The 17,707-nt window shown below is 33.7% G+C and overlaps 2 protein-coding genes across 9 annotated transcripts in view; both read left to right on the top strand.

The window, feature by feature from the left end:
• LOC117172978 overlaps positions 1–17,707 on the top strand; it is a 283,642-nt gene that overhangs the window by 55,626 nt on the left and 210,309 nt on the right. The window lies entirely within an intron of this gene.
• The window catches only part of LOC117172981, a 65,181-nt gene that overhangs the window by 22,375 nt on the left and 25,099 nt on the right, over positions 1–17,707 (top strand). The gene's annotated exons all lie outside the window — the stretch shown is intronic.

The following is a 17,707-nucleotide window of genomic DNA, read 5'->3' as shown; positions in this document are numbered from 1 at the left end:
TCACATATAGAATTAGGGACCATAGCACAAACAAAACTCGCGTAATCCAAAATTTTGCACAATGTTCCGACACGAAAATTTCAGTTACAGATAATATTTAGGCATAGCCTACGGCGGATGAACTTAATAGACTGAATGACTGGCGATTTTTTAGGGGTTTATATAGCATAAAACTACCCTTAATTGGTGACTATAAAAGTAATAAATGCGCTTCCCATTATCGTGCCTAAAACAATTTATGCGCCACACATTGACTTTTATTTGAGTAAAGCGACTATTAAAGTAATAAATGCGCTGCCCATTATCGTGCCTAAAACCATTATTGCGTTTGAATGAGTCACGATTTACATTGGGCGTTAGATATTGATCGGAGTTTCTTTCGACAAGTGACGGGACGTTACACAGTGGTTAAAACTAAAATTAAAAAATAAAGTTGTATAATTTTTTAATTGTGCTTTTAAATTTAAACACTGTAGCTAAATAATTCTTGAAAATATATGATCAATTTCTTGTTATCATGAGAATCTTTTCTGTAAAAGGAAAAAAAAGTTTGCCTTTCAAAATCCACTTTTCGTTGATAAGGAATAGAACATTTTTTAAATAATTATTTAATCATTATTTTTCTGAAAAGTTTTTTATGATTTAATATTTAAATCACAGTGTCATTTTTCAACTTTAAATACATTTTTAAAGAAATTTTATTACTACATTGTAATAGTTTTTTCATCAATATTTAATTTAGTTGAAAAATACTTCTTCAAGAATACTACAAACTTTAATAACACGGCCACGCACAAAAAAAGTGTGCGGATCTGGTAACAAGACACACGTATTCCTATGGATTTTGGGGCGCTGAATTCAAATTCGGTATCAACAATCACCCATCACGTCATGGTTGAGTCATAACCTCAAAAAATGACGAAAAATCATGCACTGAGGCAAATAAATTTCAAAATAATGCCAGTGATGCAAGTTTTCACTTCAAAAACATGTCGACAACTGTGAAGAATCAACCCTTGCCTGATATCAACTAATTTAACATAACTTTATCCAACAGAACCTGACCTCACCTAACCTGAATTAACAGAAATTTATGGAACCACACGTAAAGCTCTGGAAGCATATTTTCTCAGTAGAAAATGTGTGCTACATCGAATGGGTCAACTCGAGCCTAACCTAGAAATAAATCTAACTTAGCCTAACCTAACCTTACCTCACGAAACACAATTATACTGATTGTGTTGTCCCGTTGTGTTTTCGCTACCGTTTGAATCAGCTCGGGCTTAACCTGCAAAGGGGTTTAACCTATCCTAATCTAACAAAACCTGACCTAACCTAACCTGGCCGAATGAAATTCAACCACACGTGTAGCTGTGTAAACCTACGGTTCTCAGTCTTAAATGTGTGCTACATTTAATAGGTTAACTCGATCTTAACCTAAAAATGCATCTAACTTAACAGAACCTAACGAAATTTTGCTTAAAACAACACAACTTAACTTAAGCGTTCCCGTTGTAACACAATAAAATTCATTTCATTGTACTACAGGTGGTTAAAAATTTAGACGCACATTACTCATTTGAAGAAACTTATAACTACAAGTAGAATTGACCCCATTTCAATTAACCTGACAATGTTTGTATCAATTCAAATGTAGAACTGTAACTTAAACATGCAAATGAATAACAGTTTTATTCAAAATTTTTTTCTCTCTGCTTTTCTTAAACTTAAGGGATATATTTATACTGTCTTTCGTGTTTACATTTTATCTTGCTTTTTATCGTAGTTAAATTGATTTATAGACCTACTTCAGTCTAATTTCTGCCTGCTATAACGTGTAATTTTTTCTTCGAAGGAACGATTCAAAGGGTTACGCTTACGTTTAAGACCTAAATTCGTTTCCCTTTTCAACGTCCAGCAAAAATCAGCCATCATGACATCATCAGCAAGAACAGGGTTGACAACGTAATTGGTTAGGTTAGGTCAGGTTTTGCTAGGTTAGGATAAGTTAAACCTCTATGTAGGTGAAGCTGAAGCTGAATGAAACGGTACCGCAAACAAAACGGGACAACACAATTAGTTTAATTGTGTTCCGTGAGGTTAGGTTAGGTTAGGCAAGGTTAGATTTATTTCTGAGTTAAGCTCGAGTTGACCCATTCGATGCGGCACACATTTGCTACTGGGAAAATATGCTTCCAGAGGTTTACGTGTAGTTCAATACATTTATGTTAATTCAGGTTAAGTTTGGTCAGGTTCTGTTGGGTAAAGTTATGTTAAATAAGTTGATATCAGGCAAGGGTCGATCCTTCACAGTTGTCGAGATGTTTTAGAAGTGAAAATTTGCATCACTGGCATTATTTTGAAATTTATTCGCCTGAGTGAATGATTTTTCGTCATTTTTTGAGGTTGTGGCTCCACCATGACATGATGAGTGATTTTTGATACCGAATTTGAATTCAGCGCCCCAAAATACATAGGAATACGTGTGTCTTGTTACCAGATCCGCACCTGACCTGACCTCCGCACCTGACCTCACCTAACCTGAATTAACGGAAATTTATTTAACTGCACGTAAAGCTCTGGAAGCATATTTTCCCAGTAGCAATTGTGTGCTACATCGAATGGGTCAACTCGAGCCTAACTTAGAAATAAATCTAAACCAGCCTAACCTAACCTAACCTAACCTCACGAAACACAATTAAACTGATTGTGTTGTCCCATTGTGTTTGCGCTACCGTTTGAATCAGCTTGGGCTTAATCTGCAAAGAGGTCAAACCTTTCCTGACCTAAAAAAACCTGACCTGACATAACCTAACCTAACGTAAACTAACTTAACTTCACGTAACACAATTAAACTCATTGTGTTGACCCGTTGTGTTTGCGGTACCGTTTCATTCAGCTTCGGCTTAACCTACATAGAGGTTTAACCTATCCGAACCTAACAAAACCTGACCTAACCTAACCTAGCCAAATGAAATGCAACCACACGTTTAGCTATGTAAGCGTACGGTTCTCAGTCTTAAATGTGTGCTATATTTAATAGGTTAACTCGATCTCAACCTACAAATGAAGAAAAAAGGACACGTTATAGCAGGCAGAAAATAGACTGAAGTAGGTGTATAAATCAATTTAATTACGACAAAAAGAAAGATAAAATGTAAACATGAAAGATAGTATAAATATATCCCTTAAGTTTAAGAAAAGTAGAATGAAAAAAATTTTGAATAAAACTGTTATTCATTTGCATGTTTAAGTTACAGTTCTACATTTTAATTGATACAAACATTGTCAGATTAATTGAAATGGGGTCAATTCTACTTGTAGTTATACGTTTCTTCAAATGAGTAATGTGCGTCTAAATTTTTAACCACTTGTAGTACAATGAAGTGAATTTTATTGTGTTACAACGGGAACACTTAAGTTAAGTTGTGTTGCGTTAAGCAAAATTTCGATAGGTTCTGTTAAGTTAGATTCATTTGTAGGTTAAGATCGAGTTAACCTATTAAATATAGCACACATTTAAGACTGAGAACCGTACGCTTACATAGCTACACGTGTGGTTGAATTTCGTTCAGCTAGGATATGTTAGGTCAGGTTTTGTTAGGTTAGGATCGGTTAAACCTCTATGTAGGTGAAGCCGAAGCTGAATGAAATGGTACCGCAAACACAACAGGACGTCACAATGAGTTTAATTGTGTTACGTGAAGTAAAGTTAGTTTAAGTTAGGTCAGGTCAGATTTTTTTAGGTTAGGATAGATTTGACCTCTTTGCAGGTTAAGCCCAAGCTGATTCAAACGGCACCGCAAACACAACGGGACAACACAATCAGTTTAATTGTGTTTCGTGAGGTTAGGTTAGGTTAGGCTAGGTTATATTTATTTTTAGGTTAGGCTCGAGTTGACCCATTTGATGTAGCACACAATTGCTACTGGGAAAATATGCTTCCAGAGCTTTACGTGTAGTTCAATAAATTTCTGTTAATTCAGATTAAGGGAGGTCAGGTTATGTTGGATAAAGTTATGTTAAATAAATTAATATCAGGTAAGGGTTGATCCTTCACAGTTTTCGACATGTTTTTGAAGTGGAAATTTGCAACACTGGCATTATTTTGAAATTAATTTGCCTCAGTGCATGATTTTTCGTCATTTTTTGAGGTTATGGCTCAACCATGACGTGATGGGTGATTTTTGATACCGAATTTGAATTCAGCGCCCCAAAATCCATAGGAATACGTGTGTTTTGTTACCGGATCCGCACATTTTTTTGTGTGGCTGTGTAATTACTAATCGACAATTTGAATATATACCATAACTATTTAAACGGTTGGCAATCGTTTATACAAATTCAAATTATTTAATCAATCATTTGTTTTTAAAAATGTAAAAAATAGTCGTATTTTCTGACTAAAATATAATTGTTGGTCATTGCTTGCACGTATTTGTACGTATTTTTGTACGTATTGCTTGCAGTATTCCTTTAAACAATCTTTATTTGAAGCAGTTTTTTTCAATAACTAAAAAAATGCAACAAAGTATAGCCATTACAATTATGTTTCTGACTGTAAAGAATATAGAAAAAATACATTTACCACTTTTTAATGGTTTAAACAGAAATAATTTGTTTAAATAATTACTTTTCCAAAAATACTTATCAAATCGTAATTAATTGTATGTCTTCTATTTCATTTAATTTTATTAGATATCCAAAAATAACTTCTCAAGCAAATAAAAATTATTTAAAAAAATAGAAATTTGTTAAGCTTTAGAAGAAAGGTATCAAAATCATGTAATTATTAAACAAAAAGTAGCATAGAATATCAATTTGCAAGAAAGTGGAGATATCTGGCTCAATTTTTATAAATTCTAAAATGAATAATAACTAATTGTTTAAATAATTATATTGTGTTTTTAGAAAAATGCACTACTCTAAACGATGACAAAAAATATTATTTCAATAAGAAAATTCGATTATTTTTTAGATTTTTGAGGAATAAATCATTGTTTTTATGATTGACAATTGTTTAAACAATAAAAAACCGTTTAAGAAGTCATGGTAAATATTCAAATTGCCATATTTGGGACGCTACGGGAAGGGCGGTGGCAGTTTTTTTTCGAAAAAAACCGGATTTTATTTCTTCGGAAATGGAAACTGGGGGGATGGGGGATCTTTCCCTTCAGAATGAAAAAAGATTGCAAGGCATTTTGGGACCACCCTAGTGTACATACGTCCGAATACAAGTCACACCCACTCCCTTTTCCAGATACCCTTCCCCTTGCCAGGTCCGTATGTTTGGACTCGAACATGTAAAAAACTTAGATAAATTACATTATTCCTATATTGTTTAAATTTCGAATACAATACTACATTCTGGGCGCGCTTAAAATTGGCAAAAAAAACGTGATAAATTGTTCATGACCCCCTCAGTCAAAATGTGCAAAAGAAGAATCAATCAAAAAATTTAGAAATTTTTTTAATTATATAATTTCTAACAATTTTGAGTTAAAAACATGTTTTCATACCTCATAGTGTGTTTAGAATTCTTGAGTAATAATGTCTTGAATAATTATTTTTAAGAATCGTTACAATTTTTTCCAGAAATCTCATGCAAATTTTTGTATTATCTCGAAACTCGAATTTTTCTTACAACTTTTTGAAAATCCTGCAAAATGAAAAAATGCTCAAAAAAATGTTAATATGTTTTAAATTAATTAAAAAAAGTCATCTTTAGTTCTCCTATAAAAATTTAATTGAAAAATCTTATTCTTCTGAAACCTCTGAAAATGCTAAGAAAGCTTTTAAATTTTGTGTTTAAATCTTCAAAATTCTACATTTTGTTTTAAATTTTTTTTAATTTTTCAAATTTTAAATTATTTCGTAATTTTGCCAAACTTCTAAGTATATATCTTAAATTTGCTCGATTTTTTTACAAATTTATAATTAAACAAATATATTTTTACTTCTTCATGAAACTCGATTTTTTTACCGAAAATATAACTTTTCCATGTTAAATTGAAAATTCATTTGTTTAGTTGAAAATTTAAATATCTGGTTGAAACTTCCTTATTTTTAAATATCTTTATGAAGATTAATATATTTTGATCAAAATTAATCTTCTTATAGGTAGAGAATTAATCATTCCGGTTGAAAATGCAACTGTTTGGTAAATTATTATTATTTTTTAGATATTTTTTGGTGTTTAAAGAATTATCATTTCAGTAAAAAATGTATTAATTTGTTCAAACATTTTACTATCCTGTTGAAAATTCGTTCTTATTCATTTTAAAATAAATGTTTGAACATCTTGTATAAGGTCTAAAGCAGGTGATATCAAACGTATTATTTTTTAAAGGAAAAATAATCATTTTTTTCCCAAATTTACCGAATTCAGTTTTAACCATTTTTTCGACAATAATTAAGACAGATTCAATTTTTTATCACTGTTCAAAATTGGTACAGTTAGATTTGAAAAACAATTCTTGTAACTCTCACTTAATGAAAATATTTTTTATTCTGCTTTTTATGTGTCGAAAAAGTAATTTTAGTTAACTTTCATGAAAAAACTGATTGAGCAATAAAAATAAATTTATGGTGTTTGTTAATGAGTTTCCAAATTGCATTAGAAATAAGATTATTCATAACTTTGGACTGGGAGTGCAAAATTAAGGATAATTTGAAGGAGTGCGATTTTCTGAAAAATAAACCACATTTAACATATTAGCTAATAAGTTTTCAAATATGACCAAATTTGAGCTTGTGGAAATTTCCAAGTTAGGCGAAATATTGCAGCCAATATATTTTAGTATCTGCAGGGGACTTGAGTAAAATATACTGCAAACTTTTCAATAAAATTTCACATAAAGTTGAACATTAGTTCTTTAATTTTCAAGTATAATAAAATATCGTTGGAATCGCTATAACTCGGAGATTCCGAATATTATATTTATAAATTACTAAGTGGTAAATTTAAAAAAATGCCATACTCCGCATTTTAGTCCTCATTAGGTACAAAGGACTCCTGTAGACCAGGATCGACGGTAGCAGATTGGCTGAGTGATGGGATGGCATGAAGAGGGCAGGGTGCGGGGGAGCTTGTACAGGTACCCAGGCCGCATTGTAACCTGCCGTACTTTTTCAAATCATCTTCGATCTTACTGGCACTTTTTAGATTGGTCATAAATCCAAACCTATTCATTTATATCTATTGCTTCTCACGGTAAGCTAGATAAATAATTCTTTTCCAATTCCTGATTAGGGTGGGTCGAAAAATAAACACTTTTGGAATTTTGTGCATCTTGGTTAAGTGTGCTCGAAAAAATGATTGATGAATTTTCTTGTCCGCAGAGATTTAATAATAGATTTGTAAATAGGAGAAAAATTTTTGGGGTACTTCAAAACTTTCCAGTGAGAAAAATCCACTAGGAGAAAAATCGCCAATACCCAGAACTCGTAATTGGAAATACAGCAAATTAAGAAGTTTTGTTTGGGTATTTAATGAAATAATTGTTATAACTTGTGGATTAAGCATTTTTTTGAGCAGACTCCACATTTGCTCAGACAAATCTTCAAACCACAAGTTATAAAGATAATTTCACTAAACGCCAAAATCCACAATTTTAACATTTCCTGTATTTCTAATTTTGACTACTGAGCCTTGTCCATTTTTTTCTAGTACATTGTTGTCACTGGAAAGTTATCAATTACCCAAAAAAATTCTTTTTCTATTTTCAAACGAGTTAAAAAATTGTGTAAAACGGTGAAGAATTAATTAGGAATTATTTCTAAACGAAAAAAATGAATGACAGAAATCACCAAAAAATTAAGAAGATTTTGCTGACCTCCAGGTAGTATGTTAAACAAAATCAAAACTCAAGAAATTTCAAAAACTCTGCAAGCAAGAAATTTTCGAAAGCTTTTTTTAAGTTCCGATGACCAAGCTGCATATCCATTAATTCTAAATTAATTATAATTTTTTAGGATCTCAACACGTATTTTTCGCCAAAAGAAAAAAATTTAGGGTAAAACATTTGTAAAATGAAAGCTCATTTGAGCACCCTATTGCTTATTGTTGCTCAAATGTTTGTTAAATAAAAAAATGAAGAAAATATTTTCCGTGGAGAATAATAGACCTGGGATATTTACGACGGATTGTCCACATATTACATGACATTTTAAGGTTCTGCTCTAACGTTACAAAGTGTCACATAGCAGTGGGTTCGCAAAGGTTTTGCAACTCGTGACACTGTCCAGATAAAAGAATTAAATTGAAATGCTCATCGATACATTAAATACCAATCCTATCGAAACAAGAAATTGAGTAGTTGAATTTTAAACGAAAAAGTTAAATTTTTAAGCCGAAAAAACTTATTTTCAACCAAAAAGATTATTTTTAGCCAAGAGAAATGAATTTTTAACCGTGAAAAATTACTTTTCTACCATAGAAGGTAAATTTTGAAATGAAAAGGAAGAATTTCAACAAAATACATGAATAAGTTAAATACATACATAAGTTTTTAACAACAACAAAAATAGAATACTCAACTTTTTAGATAAACAGAAACTAATATTTCACAAAAAATATCTGAGATTCTGAAGAAATAGTTACATTTGAAATAAATAGCTTAATTTGCAACAAAAAATAAAAATTCTTGAGAGAAATTTTAATTTACTACAAAATAGTTGGATTTTTTGTTTAAAAAGAGAGTTTTTTTTAACCAATAATGGAATCGTTAAACTTTCAGCTTAAAAACTAATTTTCACCAAAAAGAAAAATTATCAACCACTTTAATCTAATGGAAAATGACGAATTTTTGACAAAATAATTTAATCTTTAACAAGGATGTTGCATTTTAAACAAACAAGATCAATGTTAAAATCAATTGGATGAATTTTTAACAAAATACATGAATTTAGTATAAAATAATTGATTGATAAACTTAGATAAAAAATTATACAAAAAATTATATTTCCACAAAAAAATAATGTCCAACAAATTATTTACATTTTCAAAAAGTGGAAGGCAACTTTTGAGATAAAAAAATTTACCAAAAAGATCAATGTGCAATAAAAATTTTCATTTACGACCTAATGGTTGAGTCATAAACTTAACAACCACACACTTAATAAATTTATTAATTTTTTTCAATAAAGGTAAAGATGATAAAGAAAACTTATCCGTTATAGTATATCTGATGAATACAAAATGTTGAAATAAAATTTATGTTGGTGAGACTGGTAGGAGACTTAAAACTTACATTTTTGAACATAAATGGGATTGTGAATTAGGCATTTATCAATTTATCAATTTTATCAATTTTATTTATGAATTTTAACCTTCAATAATAAAAAATAACTACTTTTGGTTCACCGTAAAATTATGTTCTTTTATCTTAGAAAATAACGAAAGATTGAAATATCTTGGATGGCTTTATTAATATCACTACAGGTAAATTAAAAAAATCTATAACTTTTTTCATTAGTAGGTTTTTTAAAATTCTATGCCAGTTTATTAAATCTGTTTAAATGATTTAATTTAGGTTATGCATTTGTTGAAATAACTCATGTGACGATCAAACGTTCGTATGTTTTAAAATTACGAATCACCATAGTAGCCATGACAGTTCAATTTTGTTGTTGGTCTATGTCACGGAGTGTTCTTTAGAATCTTATCCTTATATATTTTGGACTTTTATTTGCTATTAATAAATCATGTCTTAATTTATCAGTTGTATTATCAGAAATCTATCTCTTCGAACCTTATTTCTTCAATAGGTTATGGGCCCAGGCTCGTTGGAAAGATAGATGTAATTTGTAAAAAATAATAATCTATAAAAGCAACGTTTGCGAGGGGAAGCGTCTATTCATAAAATATTTGTCAAAATGAATACAACGCACTCGGTACGCGTAGAATTGCTAGGAAAGAAGAATTATGACACGTGGAAAGTGCAAATGAAGTTTTTACTGATAAGAAATGAGACCTGGAAGTGCGTAAATGGTACTACACCACGGCCAGCAGTACATGTACAAGGCGGTCAGGCAGCCACAGCATGGGACGAGGCTGATCTTAAAACGCAATCTGAGTTAGTCCTGTCCGCTCACCCTTCCAAAATAAAACAGATTAAAGGATGTAATACGTCACGGGAAATTTGTCTAAAGCTAGAATCCATTTACCAGTCAAAAGGACCAGCTAGGAAAGCAACGCTTCTGAAACAATTGATTTTGCATAGGATGCAGGAAGGCGACGATGTACGTGATCATATAGGAAAGTTCTTCGATACAGTAGACAAGTTGGACGAAATGGAGATTGCTATTAATCAGGATCTCCTAACAATCTTACTTTTGTACATTTTACCCGAAGCCTTTGAAAATTTTCGCATCACCATCGAGTCGCGAGATGAACTTCCTGCACCAGAAGTGCTGAATATAAAAATCATTGAAGAATCACATGCTCGGAAAAATAAAATGCGCGAAAATGTCGAGAAAGCTATGGCAGTGAGTGTTTGAGGTGCAAGATACCAAGCCAGCAAGAAGCCCGGATAATCGCAGGAGGGTAGAAGTGGCAAACCAACTAGGTCACAGGGTGCCTTCAAATTCAAATGCCACAAATACAAGAAAGTCGGACACATGGCAAAGGATTGCCAGGAAAAACGAGGAAACGAACCGGAGAAGGCGGGAAACGTGGAGAAAATCTGTTATCTTGCAATCACTGAAGAAAAAGCAGAAGAACACGCACTAACAATTTGGGAAACTCACAGCGAAAGTAAGTGGTGTTTATACAGTGCTTGCACATCACACATCTGTAAAGATGGACAGAAATTCAAAAAATTCTCGACATAGAACGTTCACCGAATCTCGCAAATTGTGCTTCGACAAAAATATGTGCAAAAGGAACTGTAAAAATCAACATCTCTTATAATTTCGATAAAAAAATGTTGGTTTTGGACAACACTCTGCACGTTCCAGATTTGTGAACAAATTTGCTATCTGTTAGCAAAATTAGGGGCAGTGAATATTACCTGTTATTCAAAAAGAAAGGAGCTTTAGTTTTAGATGCAGAAGGTGTAACAAAGTGGTGCGCGAATAGAATCGGAGATCTTTACTATGTTCAAGAAAACGTGGAGAAGACAACGTTAGTGACAGTTGATGAGAAGAAATCTGATTTAGAAATTTTGCATCAGCGTATGAGGCATTTAAACGAAAAGGATCTGAAGAAAGTCGTCAGGGAAGGAAACCTAGTGGAAGGAGAGCTGGAAAGAAGCAAGGATTTGCCAGCTTGTAAGATCTGTCTACATGGTAAGCTTACACGTTTCCCTTTTCCCAAGAAATCTGAGTGATCAACTGAACCGCTTGAAATCGTCCACTCCGACGTATGCGGGCCGATGCGCACAGAGTCACTAGGAGGGGCCAAATATTTCGTAATATTTATTGATGATCACAGCAGATTGTGTGAAGTTAGTTTCATAAAGAAGAAAAGTAATGTATTCGAAATTTTCAAGAAATATAAATCACTAATGGAAAATCATTTTAACAGGTCTATGAAATGTTTACAGTGCGACAATGGAAAAGAGTACTGTAACAGCGAATTCGATAATTTCCTGCATTAGTGTGGAATGAAAAGAAGGCTGACCGTCCCTCACACGCTGCAATAGAATGGATTTTGGGCAGAAGCGATCGCAACGGCTAACTACATTCGTAATAGAAGTCCTTCATGAAGTGTGAATGGCAATACTCCATACGAGCTTTTATTTGAAACAAAACCTGATATTTCGTATTTCAGGACCTTCGAATGCAAGGCGTACGCTCTAGATAAAGATTCAACAAAGATAAAGTTCCAGGCACGATCGCGAGAATGCATTTTCATCGGTCACTCAGAAGAATCAAAAGCTAATAGGCTTTGGGTTCCAACTGAAAGAAAAGTCATCGCGTCGCGGGACGTAAAATTCCTGGATGAATTTCAGAAAGGGGGAACATACGATGACTTCATCATAGAGGATCTGAGAGAAAAGTTTCAGAAACAGAAAGCAGCAGAAACTTTGGAACAGGAATTTAATTCCACGAGCAATATAAGAAGATATCCCGAAGAAGAACGAATTCAAATGGAAGACACTGTTGAGTCCTCTGAAGAAGAGGTGATGGAAGAAGAGAATTTACCTCAAGAGAAGGAACCTCCAGACCAACTTGAAGTACAGGATGTTCAACTAAGAACAGCACCAAGTAGGCCACAAATACTTCGAACAGGGCAGACAGGAAGATCGAGAAAACTTTTCCACATGGTAGAAGATAGAAACAAACCAGGAGAAGCAGAACCGTCCGAAGAAATCGCTGGGGTAGCAGAAATTCCTTTTCGTGAGGCGATGTCTGGAAGCCATGCTGAGGGGTGGTCATCTGCAATCGAAGATACTTTAAAATTACTTATCGCAAACCACACCTGGGAACTCGTTGATCGTCCACAAGATCACAACATTATCGGCTGTAGAATTGTACTTCGAAATAAGTACGGCCCAAGTGGAGAAATCGAAAAGCGAAAAGCACCTCTCGTGGCAAAGGGATACACACAACGTCCTGGAACTGACTTCCATGAAACGCTTGCTCTTGTTGCACGTTTGAGCTTATTCAGAACAATAACAGCTCTTACAGTTGAAAACGACATAACAATCCATCAGCTGGACATCACCATCGCATGCCTGAACGGAAGATTTCGAGAAGAAATCTACATGCATTTGCCAGATTTATACGAAGATGTTTCAACTCGAATAGCTGAAAAGACAAAGCTAAAAGAGAAGGACATGAAGGAACTTCACACGAAAACCAGCAGGATGCTGGAGGAATTGAAGAAAAGAGAAAGTTTGTCTCCTGAAGAAAGATATACATTGTATACATTGCCAAGCGTGGTTCTGACGTCATGATATTAGCAGTTTATGTTGACGACATGAAGTTGGCCTCGAAGAATCTCCAGTGGATTGCCGAGATAAAAGAAAAATGAAGGCTTTCATTTGATGCCAAGGACCAGGGAGAAATTCGTCATTGCCTGGCAATTGAATTTACCAAGGACAAGGATAAAATTAGAATTTCTCAGGGAAACTACGATGAGGAAATTTTAAAGCGTCTTGGGATGGAAAACGCAAAGCCAGTCACAACGCCGCTGGATACAAGTACAAAACTCACAAAGCCTGAATTTTGCAACGAAGAAGGATATAAAGCAGTATCTTTTTTGAGAACTAATTGGCTCATTGATTTACTTGGCTGTGGGAACTCGTGCAGATACAGGTTTTGCTGTTAACTCACTGAGTCAGTATAACACTTTTTATAATAAGGAACATTGGGTTGCAGCCAAAAGAATCCTGCGCTACGTGAAAGGAACTCAGAAACATGGAATTATGTTCAGAAAAACAGGAATGTGACTGCAAGGTTTTGTAGATGCAGATTGGGGCGCCTGTACAAACAATCGACGTACGTATACAGGCTACGTCGTCATTCCTGGTGGAGTCACGGAGTATTCTCTAGAATCTTATCCTTATGTAGTTTGGACTTTTTATTTGCTTTTAATAAATCGTGTCTTAATTTATCAGTTGTATTATCAGAAATCTATATCTTCGTGACCTTATTTCTTCAATATCACTACCTTAAAGAAGGCATGAAACAAGGTCGAAATGTACATTGGTTTTTTTAAAAGAAATTGAAAAATGAAGCATGATTCATGGGCAACTAAATCCAGTATTATTTTTATTGGACCGTAAGGCCAATAGCACATTCTCAGAAGATTTGACTTCATCAAAAATGGAATCACTCACTTTTTTGAAAATTAAAACTAATTTTAAAAAAAACTCTACACAAACCATAAACAAATTTCCAACAAGATAGTTATATTTTTAAAAAGAGTTTAATTTTTATCAAAAATTTGAATTTCTAACAAAAAACTTAATGTACGTCCAAATAGTTGAATTTTTTACTTGTAAGCGACATATTTTTAACTAAAAGTTAAATGAAATTTTCCAGATAAAAAAAATTATTTTCCACAAAACAAAAGAATTTTTAAAGACATAGCTACAGTTTCAAACAAATAGTTTATTTTTAAGCCGACAATATAATCTTCAGCTAAAACACTTTTTTCAGCCAAAAATCGGATTATCAACCACTTTCAATAAATAAAAAATGACGAATTTTTTCACAAATAGGTGAATTCTTAACGAAACTCATGAATTTTTTTCAATCAAAATTAATTTTATGACCAAAAAGACTTATTTTCAACAAAAAACTTAATTTATAATTATATAGTTGCATCATAAATATATAAGCAATATATTTTCAACCAAAAGTGAAGTTAAACTTTTCAGATAAAAAATTTGTTTTCCTCAAAATAAAAGAGATAAAAAAAGCTAGTTTAAAATACGTAGTGAAACTTGTAACCAAAAATATTTATGCTCAAGAAAAATGTTAATTTACGACCAAGCAGTTAATTTTTTAAACAAAATTGATAAATTTTCAACCAAAAACGGTATTACTCAATTTTAGTTTAAAAACTTTTTTTCGACAAGAAATCGAAGTATTGTTGAATTTGTCAAATTCAATATAATAAAATTTTGAAACTCTGAGGCTAACACCTCAGAGTGTACTTTATTATTTTCAAAGTGAGATACAATACTCGGTTAAGCTGACCGGCATAACGACCTGCAGCTTTTTGATGACAAGAATGTTCTGTCGGTTTTTACAGATCTCGTAGCTTATATGCTATCGCCTACGTGACTTATTCCCTGTACCCTTTTGGAAACACTAATGTGTTTACTAGTTTTGGCTGGTGATTAATGTGTTTACTCGTATTTTAATACTATCGCCTACGTGACATATTTCGTGTGTCTATTATTAATCACTAATATGTTTACTAGTCTTAACTGGTATTAGATATCTCTATGCGTACATTCCCAACAGTATCAATCAGTTGTGTTGAATAAATAAGAACGATTTTTTGACAAATAAGTTTAAACCTTTAACCAAAATCATGAATTTTTCCAACACAAGTTTCATATAATGAGCAAAAAGACCCTGAGCAAAAAATGTGAATTTTCAGGAAAATAATACACAAACAATAAAAAAAAAATTGAACCAGATAGTGATATTTTTAAGAATAGTTTAATTTTTAACTAAAAACTTAATTTAGGTCCATATATTTGAATTTTTAACTTATAAGCGACACTTTTTTAACCAAACGTGAAATGAATTAGAAAATTTAATTAAAAAAACAGGTTTTCAACAAACAAAAAAAGCAAATTATCAACCATTATCATCCAATGAAAAATGACGAATTAAAAAAAATTAGTTGCATCCTCAACTAAAATTATGAATTTTTAAAGACCGCGATTAATGTTACTACCACCCAGACGAATTCTAAAAAAAAAATTAATTTAAGAAAAGAAAAGTTAATTCATATGCTTATAAGGTTTAAATTTTGAACCAAAAGTGAATTAATTCACTTTCAATATAAAAAAATTAATTTTCCACAAAAAAATTAATTTCCAACCAAATGGTTAAATTTTCAAAAGAATAGTCTAAGTTTAAACAAAACATATGAATCTTTAACAAAAAAAGTACGTTTACGACCAAATTGTTAAATTTTCCACAAACAATAAACGAAGTTTCAACAAAATTGTTTTATTTTTTGTTTGTTAAAATTTTTAATTAAAACCATGTATGTTAAACAAAAGAATGGACATTTTACAATTTCATAAAAATTCCATGATTTTCAAATTTCGGTATCGGCCATTTTGAATTTTCTAATTCTGAAACCAAATTCGAATTCAGCGGCCCGAAAAACGTAGATACTCATTTTTATAAAAATCGAACTATTATCAATTTCTACATTTAGGATTGAACCTATTTGTCAAATGCCAAATGTCGGCCGGCGAAAGGCACAGGCCGCCTCAATGACAGTGAATGCAGTGTTCCCAAATCGCCGAGGCGGGAAAGTTTGCAGTATACCTGTAATTTTACTTATATACTATAGAGGTGTCAACGTCCAGGCCGTATCTAAAAGTATAACGACACTAGCGCCGGTGATATATACTCGAACTAGGTAGGCGATGATACCGTTAACGGACGAACGTTGTCACCTCAGAACGTTTATTCGCCAAATGCATTAGGAATCTAGAATGAAACCGAAAGACCTATGACAAAGCCAACGAACGCATCCTTAGGTTGCGGATAGAGGGTCCCTGTACCAAGGGTTTCTGCTGAGTATAGTTACAAAAATAAATAGGCAGTCGCGGACAATTGTCCAGGGGTGGTCTCGAAGGAATTAACCCCCAAGCGGAGGTGTGAAAACCGTGCCGAAAGCTCAATGGCACCTGGGTGAGGTGTCTCGAACGCTGACTCTAGGATACCGGGCGACCTCTCAGAGTACGCAGCCTTATCCTTGTATGCGGGGCTCTGCAAGGATGGACGAACCCCTTTCGCTAGCTTCTCGTGAAAACAACCATGACAACACCAAACATAGTTGTAGTAAGTGCGGTTCAAAACAACAGAACGCGCAGGGCTCCCGACAATGGGCCGGCCAACAATGCCGACCAATCTAGAGCTGGGGGAGCCTATGAAAATGGATTCAATGCGATGGATCCGTGGGATCTCGCGACCTTTGGGTGGACCCAAACGGGGTTACTGAACGGGGTTACATGGCACGGCTGCATGCTCCAGGGTGCGTGAAACACCCGGAGCTATCGCAATTTTCGCAGCAGCGTCTGCGAAACCATGCTGAACTACTCCGAAAAAGGGGCTATATAAGCGGAACGCCTACTCTACCACAGCTAGAACAAGCTGGCAACAGAGAAAGAGAGGCGACAATAATACCAATCGCGGGCAGGCATCCAACAGAGGAAGAGCGATGCTTTACGACCCGGTGAAACATCAACACCAAGGTTTCTCTCAAGCCTAAAGATCTGGCTGAAATGGATGACGAGATTCGTGGACATTTTTCAGGAGAATCCGACCTCTGGGCTATCAATTATTGTGTGTATAATGCATCGAGAGCTTTGGCCGATGCGAACCGTAAAACAAAACCACCGGTTGATCATAAGACCAAAAGACGAATGCATCAACTTGTCATAAAGATAGGCTGGGCAAGATAGTACGCGTCCCGCATTCAGTGTGCGATTGAGTACATCACATCTGGCAGGAATTTTACCGCCAAAGTTCGAAAGTTCGCGCGCGAACTCCGGACCCGTTATCACACATTTAATAAGTCAAAGCTGCTGACCATCAGGCAGCATATTGTTGAGAGAATACGGATACTATCTGGCGCTAAGAGAAGTCTAGAGCGGAGAGAGAGGTGGGTCAGAGAAAATCAACAGTTTCTCTCTGACCCATCTCGACTCTTCCAAGACCCTCCAGTTACTGTCGAACACCCACCCGAACCAGAGGAGGTCGAAGTATTTTGGAGAGAAGTCTACGAAGTGCAGCATAGACTGGACAAAAAATAACTAATCTTCAAGTAGGTTTCCGCCTTTTTTGTTATCTGCATATCGAAACATAATTTTAAAACCCTTGAAATTTTCTAAACAAAGAGTTTAAAGTTAACGAAGAGTCTCAAGAGTTTAATTTGATAAAACTTCACGCATTTTTAAAAAGACAGGCACATTTTACAGCAATGAAAACAGCTCAATTTAGAATTTACAAATAAATTCACAAATAACATAATCTATTAACGAAATAAATAAATAAATGA

The sequence above is a fragment of the Belonocnema kinseyi genome, chromosome 5, assembly GCF_010883055.1.
Source record: "Belonocnema kinseyi isolate 2016_QV_RU_SX_M_011 chromosome 5, B_treatae_v1, whole genome shotgun sequence".
Classification (NCBI taxonomy): domain Eukaryota; kingdom Metazoa; phylum Arthropoda; class Insecta; order Hymenoptera; family Cynipidae; genus Belonocnema; species Belonocnema kinseyi.
The sequence above is the reverse complement of the archived record's forward strand: the minus strand, read 5'-3'. Positions and strand labels throughout refer to the sequence as shown.